The sequence below is a fragment of the Mobula hypostoma genome, chromosome 7, assembly GCF_963921235.1.
Source record: "Mobula hypostoma chromosome 7, sMobHyp1.1, whole genome shotgun sequence".
NCBI lineage: Eukaryota > Metazoa > Chordata > Chondrichthyes > Myliobatiformes > Myliobatidae > Mobula > Mobula hypostoma.
Genome location: NC_086103.1, coordinates 36,041,626 through 36,066,508, shown reverse-complemented (window position 1 = coordinate 36,066,508; position 24,883 = coordinate 36,041,626). Strand labels below are relative to the sequence as shown.

General features: G+C 37.7%; 1 protein-coding gene across 6 annotated transcripts in view; it reads right to left on the bottom strand.

Moving 5' to 3' along the window:
* The window catches only part of LOC134349238 (rap guanine nucleotide exchange factor 6-like), a 406,825-nt gene that overhangs the window by 245,935 nt on the left and 136,007 nt on the right, over positions 1 to 24,883 (bottom strand). Inside the window, exon 1 of one of the 6 annotated variants that reach the window (XM_063053256.1) lies at positions 6,548 to 6,590. The exons of the other annotated variants lie outside the window; for them this stretch is intronic. The gene's annotated coding sequence lies outside the window, so the exon portion shown is untranslated. Of the gene's footprint in view, positions 1 to 6,547; positions 6,591 to 24,883 lie in introns of those variants that run through there. 6 annotated transcript variants of the gene reach the window in all.

Here is a 24,883-nt window from a genome sequence, read left to right as displayed (position 1 = left end):
CTACCACTTCTGCATTCACTCTCTCAAAACAGAATAAAAATTCACAAAAATTACTAAAGGTGATTGAAAATGTTGAGCAGAATTGACAGATACAAAACAACAAATCACATTTCTAGATTTACAGGGTTATTTAGTCACCTTACTGAGATTACTAATATCAGGTTGCTTTCATTCAGGTGCTCTTATTACAACATGCACAAGCCCGAGGAGCAAAATTTTTCACAGATGAGAAGCCAACATCCTATCAAAAGGCAAATTTTTGCACATGAACTATTAAAGACCGTGATTTTTCTATTAATATTCTTTTGTATTAGTACTGTCCAATCAAAACCTTCATTTGACATGAAGCAACAAATGAATAAAATATTATAATAACTAACTTATTCACGAAACAAACATGTTAAAATTTACTAGACATTCTGTAAGCCGGCACGATAATCAGCAAAATTTGTCTTCAAAATATACTATAAATGGCTGGCTTAAAGTGCAGTACATCACTTAAGAGCAATGAAACAATTTTTCCCCCTATTGAAAAGGTATGCATTGGTCTTCTTCATAATTCTCAACCTCTGCACTCTTGCAATTTTAGCCTCTTGCTCCTACTCAGTTCAAAAAATGCTTTGCAGCCCAGCCCTTAAAACAGAAGGTATGAAATACTCAGTATATCGGACATCATTTGTGCATGGGGGGCGGGGGGGGGAGAAAGAAAACAGACTGACAACTGTTTATTAGGACAGGCAAGTTATAAATTAAACATTTTAAACTGCAGACAGGCAGAAGCAAGAAGAGAACAAAGGGAACATTTGTGGTAGGCTGGAGACCAAAGGAGAAAGAACAACACAAGTGGTGGTAGAGCTGGCTGTGAAAATGGTGAAGGCCTGTTATTCACAGAACTCCTGCCTAGAACTGATGTAGAAGGAGATGCATGAATGCGTGAATGCAAAAGAAGAGAGGGGAAGATTTAAAAGTGCTGGAACAATTAGAAAGAAAACAACAGATACTGCAAATCTGAAATATGAACAAAGTGCTAGAAATACTCAGTAGGACAGCACTTGGGGGAGAAAATCAGAACCAACATTTTCAGTTAATGATTCTTCACACTGGATCCAAGAGAAACTTAAAAGGCTGGTATCTAAAATGGATGAAGACAATGTTAATTCTGAGGTTAAAATGTGCAAATCAAAAAATGAGACATCTGAATTGAATTGACTATAACTTACATCGTTCATATACATGAGTAAATCACGAGGGGTCACAGTTTGAGGATATCCAGAACGAGGGGTCACAGTTTGAGGATATCCAGAACAAGGGGTCACAGTTTGAGGATAAAGGGGAAGCCTTTTAGGACCGAGATTAGGAAAAACTTCTTCACACAGAGAGTGGTGAATCTGTGGAATTCTCTGCCACAGGAAACAGTTGAGGCCAGTTCATTGGCTATATTTAAGTGGGAGTTAGATATGGCCCTTGTGGCTAAAGGGATCAGGGGGTATGGAGGGAAGGCTGGTGCAGGGTTCTGAGTTGGATGATCAGCCATGATCATACTGAATGGTGGTGCAGGCTCGAAGGGCCGAATGGCCTACTCCTGCACCTATTTTCTATGTTTCTATGTAAAAATCTTTAGGTTACATCCCCTCTGAATGTGCAACTTGCAATTTATAGTAATTTGTAATATATTGACTGTCCTGTTGTACATACTATATAATATAGAAATATACTGTATCAGCATGCATTAATCAGTCTGATGGCCTAGTGGAAGAAGCCATCCTGGAGCCTGTTGGCCCTGGCTTTTATGCTCCAGTACCGTTTCCTAGATAGTAGCAGCTGGAACAGTCTGTGGTTGGGGTGACTCGGGTCCGCAATGTTCCTTCGGGCCTTTTACACATCCGTCTTTGTAAATGTCCCGAATTGTGGGATGTTCACATCTACAGATGCACTGGGCTGTCCGCACCACTCTCTGCAGGGTCCTGCGATTGAGGGAAGTACAGCTCTCATACCTGGCAGTGATGCAGCCAGTCAGGATGCTCCTGTAGAAAGTTCTTAGGATTTGGGATCTCATACCAAACTTCTTCAACCGTCTGAGGTGAAAAGGGCGCTGTTGTCCTTTTTTTTAACCACACAGCGAGTATGTACAGACCACGTGAGATCCTCAGTGATGTGCTTGCCAAGGAACTTGAAGCTGTTCACCCTCTCAACCCCAGATCCATTGATGTCAATAGGGGTTAGCCTGTCTCCATTCCTCCTGTAGTCCATAACCAGCTCCTTCGTTCTTACGACATCGAGGGAGAAGTTGTTTTCTTGACACCACTGTGCCAGGGTGATGACTTCTTCTCTGTTATTATTTGAGATTATGCCAATCAATGTAGTATCATCAGCAAATTTATTTAGCAGATTGGAGCTGTTGGTGGTGACACAGTCATGGGTATACAGAGAGTAAAGGAGGGACTTAGGACACAACCCTGAGAGGCAACTGTGTTGAGGGTCAGATCTCTATGTTGAAAGTCTAAACCTCTCAGCATTCTCTTCCCTTCACTTTTACAGCCCTCTTTAAAAATAAAACTTTTGATTAGGCTTTTATTTGTTTCTCCTACATATCCATATACTGTCAATGGCTTCATTTGATATGTTCCTATTGGTTATTTGACTGTATGAAAAGCACAGCTAATTGCAGGTCATATTATCATTTAGATGGCTATCCTCTTTTCTGTGTAAGTACTGCAGGAAAGTAGGACACAACACAGCCTCTGTCTCCACTTCATCTTACAGCAGTTTTGTTGAAATCAGATACTGAACATTTGGCAGTATTTTAGTGATGAACTTATTCCTATTACATGCATATATTAAAATATACCATAAAATTTAATTAGTACAAAAATATGTTCAAAGGAAGCAATTGCTCTCAATATAAAAGCATAACTCAACTTCCAAAACAGGTGCAAAATAAAAGTAGTTTACCCTATAATCATAATTACTATAAACTGTATGATACAAAAAGTCCTTAAAATAGAATGAATTCTATGAATGGCAAGAACAAAGAGCAAGAGATTCAGCAATGTGTGAATGGAAAGTGTGGCACGCAAGTGATCATTTTCTGAATCCAAAATAAAAGCTTATGACTTAATTAAGTGTTCAGTATATAATGAACTATGTTAATCTAACAATTGCAAGTCCAATCGAAATGATGAACATATAGCTTTATACGTCAAATTCCATTATTCCAAGATCTACAACTCTACAATGTGATCAATATTACAAAGTTCAAAGTAAATTTATTGTCAAAGTACATATTTGTCACCATGTATGAGCCCGAGATTCGTTTTCTAGCTGGCGTATTCAGTAAATCCAAGAACCATAATAGAACCAATGAAATAATGCATCCTACAGGGTCGACAAACCAATGCATAAAAGGCACCAAATTGTACAGATAAACAACAGGAATTCTGCAGATGCTGGAAATTCAAGCAACACACATAAAAGTTGCTGGTGAACGCAGCAGGCCAGGCAGCATCTCTAGGAAGAGGTGCAGTCGACATTTCAGGCCGAGACCCTTCGTCAGGACTAACTCATATTGTACAGATAGTTTATAATAATAAATAACCAATAAATATCAAGAAAATTACATGAAGAGTCCTTGAAAGTGAGTCCATAGGTTGTGAGAATAGTTCAATGATGGAGCGAGTGAAGTTGAATGAAGTTATTCCCACTGGTCCAAGAGCCTGATGGATAAGCAGTTATTACTTTTCTGAATCTGATAGTGAGAGTCCTGAGGTTCCTACATTCTTCTTCCTGATGGCAGCAATGAGAAGAAAGCATGACCTAGGTGGTGGGGATTCCTGATGATGTATGCTGCTTTCCTGCAATAGTGCTTCATGCAATGGAGGGGAGTGCTTCACCCCTGTTGGACAGGGCTGTATCTCATATTTTTTGTAGGATTTTCAATTCAAGGGCATTGGTGTTTCCATACAAGACTGTGATACAACCAGTCAATATATTCTTCTCTACACATCTAGAGAAGTTTGGCAAAGTATTAGATATCATGCCAAACATTTGCAAACTTCTAAGGAAGTAGAGATGCTGCTGTGCTTTCTTCATAATTGCACTTACATGCTGGGCCCAGGACAGGTCCTCTGAAATGATGACAACAGGCAATTTAAAGTTGCCATGCTCTCTACCTTTGATTCCCCTGATGAGCACCTCCAATTTCCTATTCCTGAAGTCAATAATCAGTTCCTCGGTCTTGCTGACATTGAGTGAGAAGTTGTTGTTGTGGCAGCACTCAGCCAGATTTTCAAGGCATTTAAATAAAAATGCATATTAGTAGTTACTAAAGCATTTATTATACAGCTTCGGCATAACTTTGTAAAGATTAGTGAAACTCTCCTGAAATTATTTGAAACTTGTAAGTAATTTCTTTGACATTCTACCATCAGGCAGGAGACTCCATTGCATAAAGACAAGAAACGGTTAAGATGGAAAACACCTTCTTCCCTCAGGCCACTCAGCTTCTGAACACCTTGCATAGAGTATTTGAAGTGACACGGGATAATTTATAATGTACCCTATAATATTTAATTTATGCACCTTACTCTGTTTACTTTTAGATCTAATTCTTACTTTCTTAAGCCATTGTGTGTTGTATGCGTGTGATGTCTACTACTGTGCTTTCTGGTCTGGAGAAATGCTGTTTTGCTTGGTGGTATGCATGTGTATACTTAAATGACAATAAACTTGACTTGACACTGGGATTGAAAAATTCAAGTAAGTACTGCTATTGTTGCTTAAAAGAAGACACTGCTACCACGATTAGAACAATGGGCGGCAGCAATTCCAACCATCTCACATGTTGTTGCAAGGGAACAGAATAATTCAAGGATGTTCTACATTTAGCAAGGATAGCCAAAAAGAAAAACAAGATGGGCAATGGTTTAATATTTAATTAGAATCAGATTGGAACAAGCTAACAAGAGTCTCTTCACCTGCAACCTGTGTCATTAACTCAGTTTTTCTTTCCACAAATGCTACTGAGTGCTTCCAACATTGATTTTATTTCAGATTTTCAGCATATGCAATTTTTCGATTTTCTTTTACTGAAGAGAAATGTAATGTTATCAGAAAAAGCAGCAAGCTTTAAGATTGGGAGCACTTTAGAACTCTGCAGAGGACAGTCAATAAATTGATTTTTAAAAAGGCAAGAAATCAAATGGATCACAAGGTGTAAAAATGTGCATCCCTTACATCCTGAGGCAGAATGTGGAATAAGGAAATGGAAGAAAAATTAAACAATTTTAAGGAAAACTTGCCAGAAATAGAGAGGCCCAGTGTCGAGCTAGAAAATTGCTGAAGTGCCAGATCAGCTTGAAAATATTAGGACTGAACAGAATTTCCAAGGACTTGTGAAACCATATTTGACTATTTTATTGGATTTTTAAAAAATATGTAATTAGTATAGATCAGAGGGATCCAGTTGATATGGTGTACTGGATTTTCAGAAAGCTTTCAATAAGGTCCCATGCAGGAGAATTGTCAGTAAGATTTGAATACATCACATTGTGAGCAATATGTTGGCATGAACTAAGAAACGGTTTAAACAAACAGAAAGCAAAGATTTGGAACAAAAACAGATCTATTTCAGATTAGCAAAAGCAATCAGTGCTTGGTCTCAACTATTCACAATCCACAAATAGAGTTCAGAAGAATGAACAGAGATGTCACTGAAACTGATATAGAGAACTGAATGAGTACACGAGAGCCACCCAAGGTCAGGTTGTTCAACAACATTAAGGACAACTCAGGCAAGACATAGAGACTGAACACATTGGGTGCATGTACACTAAGTTCTATTTTATTGGTGCAAACTGTTGATGGCTTGGATCAGTTCATTAATTTTATTAAGTTATAAAAAATGAAAGTAGTGTGATATATTAATTTTGCGTGCCTTAAACAACCAAGTCAATTATATTGTGACTTCTGATACATTCTTGTACCAGATACTTCACTTAGCAAAGTTTGCAAAATTGGATACATCCACCTTAATTATCTACTTCCAGGGCATCTTGAAGGTGATCTCATGCAGCGCAGCTCAATAGATATGATTAAATACAGGTTTCCCCGCCATCCGAAGGCACAGCATTCCTATGAAACGGTTTGTAAGCCGAAATGTCGTAAAGCGAAGAAGCAATTACCATTTATATGGGAAAACTTTGTGAGCGTTCGCAGACGCAAAAATAACCTAACAAATCATGCCAAATAACACATAAAACCTAAAATAACAGTAACATATAGTAAAAGCAGGAATGATATGATAAATACACAGCCTATATAAAGTAAAAATACTTTTCCACAATCATTACTGAACTGTTCTCTGCAGCGAAAATCTCACGCAAGCACCGTCAGCAGAAAATCTCACGCAAGCGCTGTTGGCAAAAACACGGCGCAAGCGCTCTCCAGTAACCTTTAAGCTATGAAGCTGCCAAATCATACCAAATAACACATAAAAATACACAGCCTATATAAAGTAGAAATAATGTATGTACAATGTAGTATCACTTACCGGAATTATTTCAGCGCCGAGCACACTGATGATGGTGTGTTAGACTGAGTCGTTGGAGTTTGGGTGGCAGTGGCCCCCCCCACCCTCCAGGCCGCTAAGCGATACCTTGCCGCGAAGAACGCAGGGGTCCAGCGATAGCCGGGAGGTACCCAGCACATCTTTAAGAAAAAAGCCGAAACAAACATGCTAATTAATTAGGTGCCGCCCATAATAATCGGCTCAGATCAGTGCCGATTTCCGATTGCGTCGTCACCTAATTATTAGCATGTTTATTTCGGCTTTTTTCTTAAAGATGTGCTGTGTGCCACCCGGCTACCTTTGCATTCTCCGCGAATCGGTATCTGTCCGTGGCCTGGGGGTTGGGGTGGTGGGACTCTGGGGTGTCATCTCGTCGCCTGTTCCCAGTAGAGCAAGCAGCTCATCTTCTCCTATGACTGCCTGCCTTGATGTCGAAGGTCGAGGTTCGTCGTCTGCTGTGGCTGATGTGGAAGGCTTGCTAGACTGCTGAGCCTCACATATTTTTCTATCACACAGTTCTTTAATAAGGCCTCAGACCATCCTGCAAATATCCCCTAAACCGACATACCCTTTCAAAATTTGCTGATGATACAACAGAGGCAAGACAGCGACTATACTTTATTAGGAGTTTGAAGAGATTTGGTACGTCAACAAATACACTCAAAAACTTCTATAGATGTACCGTGGAAAGCATTCTTTAAGGCTGCATCACTGTCTGGTATGAGGGGGCTACTGCACAGGACCAAAAGAAGCTGCAGAGGGTTGTAAATTTAGTTAGCTCCATCTTGGGTACTAGTCTACAAAGTACCCAGGACATCTTTAGGAAGTGGTGTCTCAGAAAGGCAGTGTCCATTATTAAGGACCTCCAGCACCCAGGGCATGCCCCTTTCTCACTGTTACCATCAGGTAAGAGGTACAGAAGCCTGAAGGCACACACTCAGCGATTCAGGGACAGCTTCTTTCCCTCTGACAACCGATTTCCTAAATGAACATTGAACCCTTGGACACTACCTCACTTCTTTCCTTTAAATATACAGTATTTCTGTTTTTTTCCCCACGATTTTAAATCTATTCAATACATGTATATTGTATAAAATAAACTGAATAAGATCTACTTATTTATTTATTTTTCCTCTATATTATGTATTACATTGAACTGCTGCTACTAAGTTAACACATTTCATGGACTTCCGGTAGAGCTCATGGAGTGAAGTTGTGTTCTTGACTCGCTGCATTACCTCTGAGTTTTTCTTCTTATGATCAGCTATATTTTAATTAACCATTCAGGTATCGACTTTTACAATATTTTGAAATAAATTGGGCTCTTTGATAATCGGATGCGGTTAAGGTCTGCTATGTCTAAGAATGGAAAAAACGGGAAGGACGGCAAACTTCCGGTTAGACTGAAAGGTACCGATTTTCCTCCGACTGAACCACCGGTGACTTTGAAAGCTATATCGGAGCTAATTCAAAGGGAAATTTCAACCTCTGTTACGGAGCTGATTCGTGCGGAAATTTCAATTAATTTCCAGAAAATTGCCGATTCAATCGATAAGATTCAAACATCTATTACGGAACATCAGTCGGCTATATCTGATCTTCAAAAATCTACGCAACAAAGTGAGCTCAAGATGGAGAAAATCGAAGAAACAATTAATGTAATGAAGAAGAAACTTGACTTTCTGACCTTTAAAAACTCTGACTTAGAATCCAGAATGCGACGGCAGAATCTTCGAATGATTGGGGTGCGTGAAGCTGTTGAATCTGATAACCCTATGAAGTATTTTTCTCAACTTTTAAAAGATGCATTTCCAACTGTATTTCCTGACCAACCACTGTTATTGGATCGTGTTCACAGAGTTCCATCATACTCCTCTAAGTCAGATAAACCTCGACATGTTATATTATGTTTTCATTACTTTCAAGACAAGGAGAAACTGTTTCATTTCGTTCGATCTAGAGGTTACATTGATTTTTTGGATCTTAAGTTCCGATTCGTGGAGGATTTCAGTAAACCAATTCGGGATCAACGGGTTCGTTACAGATCTGTGATGTTGGAACTCTACAAGATGGATTTAAAACCAGCGCTGCTTTACCCTGCACGTCTAAGGATTCGTACGTCGGATGGAGCCCTCCGTTTTTTTGAATCTCCATCGGATGCCCAGAGTTATCTGGATCAATTTGCACCTTCAACATCTTAATCGTAATTTTTAACTATCTCCGCTTGATCGGAGGTTGTGAATTTGTCAGTTTTAATTTTTTTTCTGCCTTATATGGGCAGAAAAGTTTATTTTTGATTAATTAAAATGTTGCTAAACTTTCTTTTTATCTGCGTCATTCCTTTCTTTTTCCCCAGGGGATTCTGGGTGGTTATTCCCTCACCGTCATTCTACGTATTTCCTTTGAGGCCTTAAATTTTGTAGTTTTTAAATCTACTTCTTTTTGTAGGTTTTCATAACTAGTTTATGTTATTAATCTCATTTTTTTTTTGTTTACTCATAGGGTCTGGGGTTTGTTGCGGTTTTTTTATAGTTTCTGGCTTTTTCTCTGTTATATTAAGTGTTTGTTTTAATTGATTTACCTTTTTTTATTTTTTTACTGTTTTATAATTAGCTGATCTTTTTTATATTTACACTTTCTTTAGGGAGCGTATACCGGAAGTCATGGGGGTAGTTTTAGTGCTTGCTTCTTTCTGGCTGGTCTGTGTTAGATTTAGCCTTGGGCTCATGGGGTGGAGGGTGGTGAGAGGGGCTTCACGTTTTAGTTTCTTTCTTCTTGAGCTATGTACACTATTGAAGTATTGGTTGCGTTCTCCTTCCCGGTATCTCTTATTTGTTCTGTTCCCTTTCCGGGTTCATGGGTCGAGCCTATCGTCAATCCTCCTTGTTGCGGGTTGACTTTAGAGTTTATGGAGTCTATTATTAATTTTGTCTCCTGGAATACTAATGGTCTTAATCATCCTATTAAAAGGAAGAAAGTTTTTAAAGTGTTCCGGAGACTTAAAGCACAAATTTTATTTTTACAAGAGTCCCATGTGCGGAGGGGGGACAGACTACGTTTTTTTAAATTCTGGAAGGGCCAAAAGTTTCATTCGAACTCCAACGCTAAGATTCGAGGCGTCTCTATTTTTATAGACTCCTCAGTTACTTTTATACAACATGATATTATTTCTGATCCGAATGGTAGATTTCTACTGGTTAGTGGTTTACTATTTAATAAAAAGGTAGTTTTGGTTAATGTTTATGCTCCTAATAAGGACTGTCCGGAATTTTATAAATCATTATTTAATCAGTTCCCAAATTTGAATGAGTTTTCATTGATCTGGGGCGGAGATCTTAATACCTGTTTATCTCCAGCTTTGGACCGTTCGGCTCCTCTACGGACCTTACCTAATAAATCTGCAACTTTGATTAATTCATTCCTCTCTGATTCTGGGTCAACGGACATTTGGCGTTTTTTGCATCCTCAGCAAAAAGATTTTTCTTTTTTTTCCACATGTTCACCATTCCTATTCAAGAATTGATTATTTCTTTATTGACTCTCGTCTTATTTCTTCAGTGATTAAATGTGATTAGGACTCTATAACCATTTCGGATCATGCTCCACTTAAGCTTTCTATTAAAATTCAGGCCAATACACAAAATAATAGACAATGGTGTTTTAATTCGCTGTTGCTTCAGGACTCAACTTTGTTAACTTTATGAATGAACAGATTGATCTTTTTTTTACAATCAACTATACAGAGGATATTTCTGTGAACATTCTTTGGGATACTTTTAAAGCTTATATTCGTGGTCAGATTATCTCGTATTCTGCTGCTTTGAGGAAGAAGCTGAAGCAGGAGGAGTTGGTAATTGTGGACAAGATTAAGGAAATTGATGAGAAATATGTTATAGCTCCCTCTGAGGAGTTATATAAACAAAGAACTGAACTTCAAATGGAACAGTTTATTACTTTCGTCCTCGATTGTAAACCAATTAAAGAAAACAAGAAGTGAATTTTATGTACACAGTGATAAAAATGGCAAACTGCTGGCTAATCAATTGAAGTCTAATTATGCTAAATCTCAAATTAATCAGATTTATAACCAAAATGACCGATTGATACTTGATCATGTGGGGATTAATCAAACCTTCTGTGATTTTTATTCTTCCTTATATCAATCAGAGTCTCCTCGAGACTCTAAATATATGAATGATTTTTTAGATAACCTAGATTTCCCTGAGATTTCACAGGATATGTCTTCTATGCTAGATACTCCCATTACCACTGATGAGATTAAGAATGTTATTTCCTCTATGAATTTAGGGAAAGCTCCTGGCCCTGATGGGTTTACCGTAGAATTTTATAAATGTTTTGCACCTTCATTAATCCCTTGGTTCTGTAGGGTTTTTGAGGCTTCATTAAAACTTGGTAAACTTCCCGAATCTTTCAATAGAGCATCAATTTCTCTAATATTAAAGAAGGATAAAGATCCTGCTCAATGTGCATCTTATAGACCAATATCTTTATTAAATGTTGATTCTAAAGTGTTTTCTAAGTTATTAGCAAACAGATTAGAAAAAGTACTTCCTTTTATTATTTCGGAAGACCAAACGGGTTTTATTAAAGGCCGTTACTCTTTTTATAATATTCGCATACTGTTAAATATTGTTTATACTCCCTCACAAAATGTTCCTGAATGTGTTATCTCTTTAGATGCTGAGAAAGCTTTTGATAGAGTAGAATGGCCTTACTTATTTAAGGTGCTTGAAATGTTTAATTTTAGCTCAAAATTTATATCCTGGATCAAATTGTTATATCATTCTCCTGTGGCCTCGGTCCGTACTAACTCTCTAGGCTCACCTTTTTTCCCTCTTTTTCGAGGTACTCGACAAGGTTGTCCTCTTAGTCCTTTATTATTTGATATTGCATTAGAACCTCTTGCAATTGCCATTCGAGGATCTCCAAATATTACTGGGATAACTCGGGGCTTAAAGTCCCATAAAATATCACTCTATGCTGATAACTTACTTTTATATATTTCTAATCCTCAAAAATCCATCCCTGCTGTTTTAGAGTTATTAGCACAATTTAGTCTCTTCTCAGGTTATAAATTAAATCTTAGTAAGAGTGAACTTTTCCCGATTAATAAACAACTTCCCTTATATCATAACTTTCCATTTAAATTGATTAATAATTATTTTTCATATCTTGGGATTAAAATTACTTGTAAATACAAAGATTTATTTAAGATTAACTTTTTACCCTTAATTGACCATATTATTCAACTTTCATCTAAATGGTTTCCTTTATATTTAACTTTGATTGGTCGTATTAATGCAGTTAAGATGTTTTTTTTGCCAAAATTTCTATATATATTTCAGGCATTACCAATCTTTGTCCCAAAATCTCTTTTTGATAAAGTTGACTCAAAAATTTCTTCATTTATTTGGCAAAATAAAAACCCGAGGCTGGATAAAATACATTTATAGAAAGCTAAGAGAGATGGAGGTTTAGCATTACCTAACTTTATTTTCTATTATTGGGCAATTAATATTCGACATATGAAATTTTGGTTACTGGACCAGGATATACTATCTATTCCTAAATGGGTAGCATTGGAATTACAATCTGTTCAGGGTTATACACTTGGCTCTATTTTAGGTTCCTCTCCTCCTTTTGATTTGAAACGCCTCAAACAGGTATCTAACCCGATAGTTAAATATACCTTACGTATTTGGTTTCAATTCAGAAAATTTTTTGATCTTAACCAATTTGGGCTAGCGATTCCTATTTTAGGTAATATATTTTTTCCTCCCTCTTTTACGGATTGTGCTTTTCAAATTTGGAAGACTAAGGGTATTTCACGGTTTTTGGATTTATTTTTAGATGGTTCCCTTATGTCTTTTGAACAATTATCTAATAAATATAATTTATCAAGAATACATTTTTTTTAGATATCTACAAGTTAGAAATTTCCAAGTATTATACTTTCTTCTTTTCCTATGCTTCCTCCTACATATATTTTAGATACTATAATTAACCTTAATCCATGTCAGAAAGGTGCATCGGCTATGATTTATAATATTATTATGAAACTTAGGAAAGCTCCATTTGATAAGATTAGGGTAGATTGGGAACAGGAATTGGGGTCTATCATTTCTGTGGATGACTGGGGGCAGATTTTACAATTAGTCAATACTTCCTCTATATGTGCTAAACATTCCCTAATTCAATTTAAAGTTGTTCATAGAGCACATATGTCCAAAGATAAATTAGTTCGCTTTTATTCTCATATTAATCCTTTTTGTGATAGATGTCCGGGGCAGATAGCCTCTTTAACTCATATGTTTTGGTCTTGTCCTACTCTGGAAACTTTTTGGAGAGACATTTTTAATATTATTTCCAAGGTATTGAATATAGATATCTCTCCTCACCCTATTACTGCTATCTTTGGACTACCAAAAATTTCCAGTAATCTTTCTCCTTCAGCCTGTAAAATGATTGCATTTCTCACTTTAATGGCGAAAAGATGTATCTTACAACATTGGAAAGAGCTTAATGCTCCAACTACCTTTTTTTGGTTTTCTCAGACGATATTATGCTTGAATTTGGAGAAAATTAGAAGCAATCTTTATGATTCCTCACTTAAATTTGAACAGACCTGGAGATCTTTTATTCAATATTTTCATTTAATGTAATTTTTTTTTCTCCTCTTTTTTTTGCTCCATATTTATATACCCTTCTTGTTTCTTTTTACTGTTTTTAATGGAGGTCGGGATTGAGGCCGTGATTTTAAATTTTAAGTTTTTTTTAACTCTGCTTGGTTCCAAGTTAGCCCATTGCTTTGCTTTGCTTTTAGTTAGTTGCACAGTGGTTTTTTTGGGGTTTTTTTTTCTTCTTTTCTATTGATATATATATATATATATAAAAATTAGTATACTATTATGTTACCTTAGTAGGTTATGTTTAAATTACATTGTTTGTATTTTTTTTTGTATTAATATCTCCTGTAATTTTATTATATTCTAACAGTGTATTAGTGCTTATATGGCTTACCTTTTTGTATACTTATTCAATAAAAAGATTTAAAGAGACATTTCATGTCACATGCCAGTGATAATAAACCTGATTCTGATTCATAGTTGGTAGAATCTCAGATGGAGTTGGGAAGGTGTACAGGAGCAAGATATACCAACTAGTTTAGTGGCGTCACAGCAATAATCATGCACTCAATGCCAGTAAGATGAAAAAGCTGATTGTGGACTTCTGGAAGGAATAAGACGAAGGAACACAAACCAATCCTCATAGGAGGTATCAGCAATGGAGAGAGTGAGCAATTTCAAGTTCCTGGATGTCAAGACCTCTGAGCATCTAACCTTATCCCAACATTTAATGCAGCCATAAGGCAAGACAGAGGCTATATTTCATTAGGAGTTTGAAGAGATTTGGTTTGTCACCCAAAACACTGGCAATTATCTATAGATATATCATGGAGACCATTCTGACAGGCTGCATCACTATCTGGTATTGGCGGGGCGGGGGCTGGTGGGAGGGCTACTGTATGTGACCGAAAGCTACAGAAAGTTGTAAAATTAAATCAGCTCCATCTTGGGTATCAGCCTCCAAGACATCCTTAAGGAGCAGTGCCTCTGAAAGGTGACATCCATTATTAAGGACCCCAATCCCCTAGGACATGACCCCTTCTCATTGTTACCATCAGGAAGGAGGTACAGAAGCCTAAAAGCATACAACCAGCGACATATGTATTTACTGTAATTGATTACTTTTTTTGTCTTTCTGTATTATCATGTATTGCATTGCACTGCTGCTGCTAAATTCAGAAATTTCACGACACACACTGGCCTGATTCTGATTCAACTTTCATTTCTGCATAGTTCTAAAACTACAATACTTAAAAGCAAGACAGGAATTAAGGGTTGTGCAACTAATATGCAATTCATTCACATCCTGGTGTTTTTATTGCCTATTACAAGGATCTTTGGTCACAAAATTGCCCAAAAACATGTGGTGAAACTAAGGCATACTGTACATGCAGTGACTATAAATGCAACATGTCTGTTTATTAGAAACACTGCAAAGACAAGCGATTAAGTATTGAAGTCATCAAGCACGCATCTCACATGTTAAACTCTTTGATCTAATATTTCTTTAACTTCTCTTGATAGCTCCAGCAGAACTACTCAGTTTCTTTTAATCTTATATATTTCCTTGTAAACCATTCAGTAAATCTTCAGATGCTTTCAGAGGCCATTCATAGTAACTGCATTCTTTCCCAATCTACTGCAGCCAGTTGACACTTCATACCCTTATAGTTTGCTTTATTCAGATTTGAGAAACTGATTTCAGTTAGAAATTACTTCTGATTTTGATGTAAAATTATATCATATTCTGATCTCTGTTCCATAAAGGCCCTTTGATTTCCACAGCATCAATCAAGACTCCTCATTATATAATACAATATAAGAAATAGCTGTTTCCTCCTTTGTGCACCCACAATAGTTATTTACAAAACCATAAAAGTCCATGAATAGTCCATCCTCCAAACTATTACAAAGAATTCAGTTTATCCCCTTCATATGTAAACTATAATTAAGTTGTCTTACTCTCTTGTAAATTATTTCATTAATCTTGTTACACAAACGTCTAATTTCATGATTTACACTGTACGAAACACAACAATTATTAAGGAACACACATCAAAGTTGCTGGTGAACGCAGCAGGCCAGGCAGCATCTCTAGGAAGAGGTACAGTCGACGTTTCAGGCCGAGACCTTTCGTCAGGACTAACTGAAGGAAAAGTTAGTAAGAGATTTGAAAGTGGGAGGGGGAGGGGGAGATCCAAAATCATAGGAGAAGACAGGAGGGGGAGGGATGGAGCCAAGAGCTGGACAGGTGATTGGCAAAGGGGATATGACAGGATCATGGGACAGGAGGCCCAGGGAGAAGGAAAAGGGGGAGGGGGGAATCAGAGGATGGGCAAGGGGTATAGTGAGAGGGACAGAGGGAGAAAAAAGAGAGTGAGAGAAAGAAAGTGTGTACAAAAATAAATAACGGATGGGGTACAAGGGGGAGGTGGGCATTAGCGGAAGTTAGAGAAGTCAATGTTCATGCCATCAGGTTGGAGGCTACCCAGACAGAATATAAGGTGTTGTTCCTCCAACCTGAGTGTGGCTTCATCCTTACAGTAGAGGAGGCAGTGGATAGACATGTCAGAATGGGAATGGGATGTGGAATTAAAATGTGTGGCCACTGGGAGATCCTGCTTTCTCTGGCGGACAGAGCGTAGATGTTCAGCAAAGCGGTCTCCCAGTCTGCGTCGGGTCTCGCCAATATATAGAAGGCCACGTTGGAAGCACCGGACGCAGTATATCACCCCAGCCGACTCACAGGTGAAGTGTCGCCTCACCTGGAAGGACTGTCTGGGGCCCCGAATGGTGGTAAAGGAGGAAGTGTAAGAGCATGTGTATCACTTGTTCTGCTTACAAGGATAAGTGCCAGGAGGGAGATCAGTGGGGAGGGATGGGGGGGGACGAATGGACAAGGGAGTCACGTAGGGAGCGATCCCTGCGGAAAGCGGGGGGGGGGGGAGGGAAAGATGTGCTTAGTGGTAGGATCCTGTTGGAGGTGGCGGAAGTTACGGAGAATAATATGTTGGAGACCCGGAGGCTGGTGGGGTGGTAGGTGAGGACCAGGGGAACCCTGTTCCTGGTGGGGTGACAGGAGGATGGGGTGAGAGCAGATGTGCGTGAAATGGGGGAGATGCATTTGAGAGCAGAGTTGATGGTGGAGGAAGGGAAGCCCCTTTCTTTAAAAAAGGAAGCCATCTCCCTCGTCCTGGAATGAAAAGCCTTATCCTGAGAGCAGATGCGGCGGAGACGGAGGAATTGAATGAAAAGCCTTATGTACAACTCCCACTGATTCTATTTCTTGATTTTCTAAGCAACATTTTCTCTCTCCTTCCTTTATCCCATTATTTAATATCAGGCCTTTTCTAATATTGTCCTTCTTTTATTCTAAAAGTATCTTGGGGATATTCAATCTTTTTTTTAGTGATACAGTGTGAAGTAGTACCTCCCAGCCCATGAAGCCAAACCTAATGGTGGAATAATTTACAATGACCAATTAACCTATCCAGCATGACTTTGATCACTTTGAAACAAAATTAACAACTATTACATTGCACAATTTTATAGCCATTTGTGACAATAATAATCACTTAGCTTCTGTAGAAGCTGCAAAGCATTTTGAACATGGACACATCAAACCTCTTCTTCCAAATGTCATGACTGGGATTGTTAAGCAGAAAAATCATGGAAACTGAATACTATAGTTGTACCATGGAGAGCATTCTGACAGGCTGCATCACTGTCTGGCATAGAGGGGCTACTGCACAGGACCGAGAGAAGCTGCAGAAGGTTGTAAATCTAGTCAGCTCCATCTTGGATACTAGCTTACAAAGTACCCAGGACATCTTCAGGGAGCGGTGCCTCATTATTAAGGACCTCCAGCAGCCAGGGCATGTACTTTTCGTACTGTTACCGTACGGTAAGAGATACAGAAGCGTGAAGGCACACACTCAGCGATTCAGGAATAGCTTCTTCCCCTCTGCGATCCGATTCCTAAATGGATTTTGAACCTTCGGACACTACCTCACTTTCTTTTTCAAAATATACAGTATTTCTGTTTTTGCACGTATTCTTAATCTATTCAATATACGTATACCATAATTGACCTATTATTATTGTTTTTTTCTGCTAGATTATGTAATGCATTGAACTGCTGCTGCTGAATTAACAAATTTCACGTCACATGCTGGTGATAATAAACCTAATCCTGATTCTAAATCTCTATCAATGCTATTTAAAGGTCAACCACAAGGTGGTGTTCTAAAGCAGTTGTGGCACAACTAGCTCAAGAACCTCCATTTTATGAATGTGGTTTAAAATATTTTCACCTTGCTTTGCAGTTCATTGTTCATGTATTTTTTTTTGCAACACAGGAAGCAAATCTTCAAATTTCCTATTTTCCTAGCATGACATTTCACTTCCTATTATCAGTAATTAACAAGTGAAATGTCAGCCTTTAACTTGAGGTGATCAAAATCCTTAGTTATAGAAAGTTGAGCATTCATCCTAAATTTAGGTAGAAATTGGACACTTCAACTGAAAACAGCAACCCAGAAATGCACCAAAATTTTACAAAAAGCAGCAAGAGTGGTTGACACTCATAACATTATCACAATATAGGCAACACCCAGTCATGCAAAGGTTCCATTCCTGAAGCCGATTTCTTTGTAATCAGAAATGCTCATTTTCTGTATCTATCTATATTATACTGTTCTACAGGCACTTCCTTCATTTTATTGAATAAGACCCAAACAATACACATAATTAAAGTAATGAAATATATAATGAATAATATAATGCACTCCTGAGCTGGAGTCCTTAAGGCAATCCTACATGCAGTTCAATGCTGACTGGCAACTCCTGCCACACTGCTGGACCAAACTATATCAGCGTCTGCCATTCCTTTGGGCTCAACAGATGGGTGGAGAGAGAGAGCGTTCTGTATGGGCAACAACTTGCCCTCATATAGTACTGCCCAGGCTTGCGTATCTGGACAACTAGGACGCAACGGAGGCCTCAACTCAAGTCAACTGAATATAATGTATCATTAATGAATACGACATTTTATTATAAATAGTAGTTTGAAAACTCCTCCAAAGTATATGGCAAAATTGGTGTAATAATCAGATTTCTGTAAGTCAGGTTGTTCATAACATGGGGACCCCCTACATCTGGAAAATTCACATATTGATGTATTAGGGAGAAAATGTCGATGTTTAAATCACACAACATTGTATTTTACACTTCATTGGAAATTTGAACTTTTTCTTGGAATTTGACTGGCCTTGCCTTCTGTAGTTCCCTAATAATATTTTCAATATGAATAAGCACGAAAAAGTTCATTTTAACAATGCTTTGCTGAGAATTAGTTGTCAGAAAAGATTTTATTAACAAATATATGTGATATTTGCCTGCATGTTATATGGATAATCCATATTGCTGTTAGAGACAATACCAGCATAAAGATGAATTGTCACAACTCAGAAAACCACAAGTGCTTTAGAACACCGTAACTTTGTCAGAAGTGCAGCAAATGTCCTGCTTAAATGCAAGATATATAGGCATAGAGCAGAGAAGCCATGAGGAAATGCCGGCTCATTTTATAGACTGAGTTATACCAGCACAGAAATTAGCCCTTTGGCCCAACTCATTAAGCTTATCCCATTTGCCTGTATTTAGTCCATTTTCTCTAAATGTTTCCAATCCATAAACCCATCCAAATCTCTTTTAAATGTTGTAGATAGACACACTATGTGAAAAAAAAGTGTGCTCCTCAGATTCCCTTTTAATTCTACCCTTCTCAACTTAAACCTACAGTGGCATGCAAAAGTTTGGGCACCTCTGGTCAAAATTTCTGTTACTGTGAAAAGTCAAGTGAGTAGATGAGCTGATCTCCAAAAGTTATAACGTTAAAGATGAAACATTCTTTTCAACATTTTAAGCAAGATTACTGTATTATTTTTGTTTTGTACCATTTTAGAGTGGAAAAAATGGAAAGGAGCACCATGCAAAAGTTTGGACACCACAAGAGATTTGAACTCTCAGATAACTTTTACCAAGGTCTCAGACCTTAATTAGCTTGTTAGGCCTATGGCTTGTTCACAGTCATCATTAGGAAAGGCCAGGTGATGCAAATTTCAAAGCTTTATAAATACCCTGACTCCTCAAACCTTGTCCCAACAATCAGCAGCCATGGGCTCCTCTAAGCAGCTGCCAGGTACTCTGAAAATTAAAATAAATGATGCCCACAAAGCAAGAAAAGACTATAAGAAGATAGCAAAGCGTTTTCAGGTAGCCGTTCCCTCAGTTCGTAATGTAATTAAGAATTGGCAGTTAACAGGAGTGGTGGGGGTCAAGTTGAGGTCTGGAACACCAAGAAAACCTACCGAGAGAATTGCTCGTAGGATTGCTAGAAAGGCAAATCAAAACCCCAGTTTGACTGCAAAAGACCTTCAGGAAGATTTAGTAAACTCTGGAGTGGTGGTGCACTGTTCTAGTGTGCAGCGACACCTGCACAAATATGACCTTCATGGAAGAGTCATCAGAAGAAAACATTTCCTGCATCCTCACCACAAAATTCAGCGTCAGAAGTTTGCGAAGGAACATCTAAACAAGCCTGATGCATTTTGGACTGATGAAGTTAAAATAGAAATTTTTGGCTGCAATGAACAAAGGTATGTTTGGAGAAAAAAGGGTGCAGAATTCCATGAAAAGAACACCTCTCCAACTGTTCAACATGGAGGTGGATCGATCATGCTTTGGGCTTGTGTTGCAGCCAGTGGCACAGGGAACATTTCACTGGTAGAGGGAAGAATGAATTCAATTAAATACCAGCAAATTCTGGAAGCAAACATCACACCATCTGTAAAAAAGCTGAAGATGAAAAGAGGATGACTTCTACAACAGGATAATGATCCTAAACACACCTCAAAATCCACAATGGACTACCTCATGAGGTGCAAGCTGAAGATTTTGCCATGGCCCTCACAGTCCCCCGACCTAAACATCATCGAAAATCTGTGGATAGACTTCAAAAGAGCAGTGCATGCAAGACAGCCCAAGAATCTCACAGAACTAGAAGCTTTTTGCAAGGAAGAATGGGCGAAAATCCCCCAAACAAGAATTGAAAGGGTCTTAGCTGGCTACACAAAGCGTTCACAAGCTGTGATACTTGCCAATGGGGGTGTTACTAAGTACTGACCATGCAGGGTGCCCAAACTTTTGCTTTGGGCTCTTTTCCTTTTTTGTTATTTTGAAACTGTAAAAGATGGAAATAAAAAAGTAATCTTGCTTAAAATATTAAAGAAATGTGTCATCTTTAACCTTATGCTTTTTGGAAATCAGGTCATCTTTTACTTGCTTAGCTATTCACAGTAACAGAAATTTTGACCAGGGTGCCCAAACTTTTGCATGCCAGTGTATGCCCTCTGGTTTTAAACTTTGCTATCCTGGGGAAAAGACAGACTATGTAGCCCATTTATCCCCTTCATGATTTTTTTAATCTTTATAAGTTCACCCCTCAGCCTCTTGCACTCCAAGGCAAGGTCCCAGACTCTCCCATCTCTACTAATAACTCATGCTATCTGGTCCAGGCTTCACACCTGTGAACCTTTCCTGTACCCTTTTAAGGATAATTAGTTTGAAAAATATTCAGGTAAAGACATTCTTGCAATGAAAGATGTTCTCTTCTCTCTCTCTCATGATAAAATGTCTTTATAAAGGCAGTATCAACATTTCAAACAACTCTTACTGCTTTGCTAACACTGACTGGCAAGTTGTGTGCACAAATGAAAGATACTTATTTAAACCATTTTAACTAATGTATCAGTTTACTAAATCTATCCAGAATTCTGTACCTGTGACTCAACACCACATTCTGCAAAAAGGACCCTAACCTCTGAATATGGCTTTATGTTTAAAGCACGAGAATCATTAAATAGGTTCCCAAATAAAAGCAATACTCCATTGAGTGCAATTCCTGCAACACATGTAGGTTCATAAAATTTGTACTGACTTCAAAAAGAAATCCTAATTAAGAACATGAGTAGACAATTCAGTCTCTTGTGTGTCCCATCATTCAGTAAGATCACGGTTGTTCTTTTACCTCAGCACTATTTTCCTTCATTAATCCCTTATTCCTTGATTCTTTTAATATCAAAGTCAATCTCTGGTTATAAAAAGTTACAGATGCTTAAAAATAAATCCTCACTGCAATGCAGTCAATCTTAGAAAAGAATATATCATTAATGGATCGATTAAATATTTTAACAAAACCAGAATTTTTCAAATTAACTGCAAATAGTTACTGGAAGAATCTGTTCGATTAAAATTCCAGCTACAAACAACACACAAGACTCTGAAAAAGGATAAAGTAAAACATACCATTAGCTGGATGACTTTGTGTAAATTTTCTTTACCTCGTCTAAAGCACCATTTTCCTCCGAAATAACTTCCATTCATGAATGCAGAAGTACACCACCAACTCACCAAGATCAAACTGTACTATAGGTCTTGGTTAGCAAATATCGCTGTTATAGTACAACTCTGTATTAAGCCCAGCTGAATTAAGAAGACGAAACAGTGTCCAAGTAAAACTAGCTTGGGAAAAAATACTGAAGTGAATATAAAATTTCACTTCAAAATTGTTGCAGGAAAGTTCATTTGCAACTGAGTAACTTGCTTTAGGCCAGAAACACGGTTTGCCTCTGTTTCTTTTCCAGACTTGAGCTTCCTCTTTTACAGTTTTTCCCCTTCCATTCTCTGACTGTGAAAGCCAGCATTGAAATTGGCTCTCTGCTCACCAAGAGCAAGGCATGTGCATTTCCTGCTGAAAATTATCTCACAGACTCAAAAACAACATGGTTAAATTGCTCTGAAGTCGACAATTTTGCCTGCATACCAGCTTGAGACTTCAACTGCTATCTGGCAGCTGCAGCTCATCAATACAATGTAGACAACAAATACGCTGTGACCATGATTTAAATTTTCCAAAGCAGGATGGCACGCCCTTCCAACCCACGGCCTGACCTCTTTTCCCAACCATGCCTAGATTAAATGAAAAAAAACCAAAATATTAAACTTGAGAAATTAGGTTGCCTAAACAAGTAAGTGTTTTGCCTTGTCTTGTAGAAACCCCTGCTTTTTTCAACAAATGGTAATTAAACACAAGAAATAATAGCCCAAATTCAGTGAGTCACACACAGGGAGATTACTAAGAGAAAAATAAACAGATGCTTAAAAAAATACTGAAAGTTGTATAGATCAACCATTGACTGCAGAATTAACAAGTGCACTTGCTCTGCTCTCCTCTCTCATGCACTGGATTTAGACAAACACAAGAAAAGCTAGTGACCTGAAATTAATCATGTACATTAAATTTGGTGTTCATTTGTAAGATGCTTTAACGTGCACTTTTGTATTAATAATACATTGCTACTATGATTCTGAACGGTTACACTAAAAATAAACCTTTCTATTGGGAAGAAATAACGTTCAATACAATTTATTCAATTTGAAGAGAAGGATTTTTAAATTAAACACTAAAAATATCACAATTCTGTGAACATTTTAAGCTAACCCAATAGGTTATTCTTGCAAATAAAATCAAATCTGTCATCTATACATATTTTTGTTCATGGTTTCTGGTGTGTAAGTGCTAAACTACTCTCCCATGTACTAAGTAAACAAAGCCATTCTTAAACTACTTTACCACAAAATTTACATCAATATTTTCCAAAATATATTGATCTCTAAGCAAACACACAATTGCGTATTAGGACAAATACAATGACAGACAATTAAACAAGTTAGTTTATGCTAACTTGCCTTAGTTTTAAATAATTCAGTGAATTTGAAGCAGTCAAAATATTCTGATGTACTACAATATTGCGGTAACTTGTAGAGCTGATATTCCAGAGACATTACCTCTGCATGGGAATCATTTTCAGTAAATATTTTTCACGCAGAACACAATGTAGAATATAGAATCCACCCTCCCTCCTCTCTAGCAAATGACAATTAAAACATAGGCAAATAATCCAGAAAGTTCAAGTTCAAATCCCACCAAGTCAACTTCAAATTTTGAAAAATACACACAAAATGCTAGAGGAACTCAAATCAAAATTTTGAATTCAGCTTTTAAAATATTCTGGATTTGCAAACTGGAATCAGCTTAAATAATCATGAAGCAATTTGTTTAACATGACCTAATGGCATTTAGTTTTATGCAAGGAGATTGGTTTTCCTTACCCTTACATCAAAAAAAAAGTCTCCTCCAATTGTTATCAAGATTTCCTAATGTCATTTCCAGTACATGTGTAAAGGAGAACAAAATAAGAATAACACAATAAGAATTCTTAAAAAACAATAAATATATATACATATACATATCTTATATACATAGATTGATTGTATATCCATAAAGTAATGCTTGGCAGAGGAGTGTCTGAACATAAGATGACTGACAGGAAATGATAAAGTAGTGGTGGTTGGGGGTATGGAGGGGTGAGTTACTGGGTGGTGGTGTTGATCAGTCTTACTGCTTGGGGAAAGTAACTGTTTTTGAGTCTGGTGGTCCTGGAATGGATACTATGTAGCCTACACTCTGATGGAAGTGAGACGAACAATCTATGAGCAGGGTGACTGTGATCTTTCATGATGTTACTAACCCTTAATCTGGCATTTTTCTGTACATTTATACTTGATGCCAGGTAGACTGGCGCTAGGGATGCACTGAGCAATTTTGACTACCCATTGCAGAGCCTTCCTGTCCAGCACAGTGCAGTTTCCATATCATACACTAATGTAGCTGGTTAGGATGCTCTCTACTGCGGATATGTAGAATGACGTGAGTATAGATATGTATAGTCCAGCTCTCATCAGCTTTCCTCAGAAAGTAGGTGTCTCAAGCCAAGCAATGATCAAGGCAACTGAGAAAGGACAACAATTGTCCCGTTTGCCAATAATAAGCAACACCAATATCCAAGAGTGAATACTTGATTGATATCAATAATAGCAATTAAATACAGGTTTCCCCCACTATCCAAAGGTAGAGCATTCCTATGAAACGGTTTGTAAGCCGGAATGTCATAAGGTGAATAAGCAATTACCATTTATTAATATGGGAAAAATTTTTGGGTTTTCCCAGACCCAAAAAATAACCTACAAAATCATGCCAAATAACACATAAAACCTAAAATAACAGTAACATATGGTAAAAGCAGGAATGATATGATAAATACACAGCCTATATAAAGTAGAAATACTTTTCTGCAGCACTACCTAGTGCAGTGAAAATCGCACAGCAGCACTCTCGGCAGAAACACAGTGCAAACGCTCTTGGCAGAAACACTCTCTCCAGTAACCTTTACGCTACGAAGCTGCCAAATCATACCAAATTACACATAAAAATACACAGCCTATATAAAGTAGAAATAATGTACGTACAGTGTAGTTTCACTTCCCGGAATCCGGAAGACTCCAATAAATTGCAGTTTCATCACAGTTAAACATTTGCTTATACGAATAGCCACCTTCTGTGATTATCTTCTTCTGTTCTGCTGGGAACTTTTCGCAGCTTCAGTATCAGCCAAAGTACCCTCTCCAGTAAACGTTAAACTATGAAGCTGCCCTTGCCTCAGAAACCGATCAAACCACTACCTTTAAATTCCACTTTCTCAACACTTTC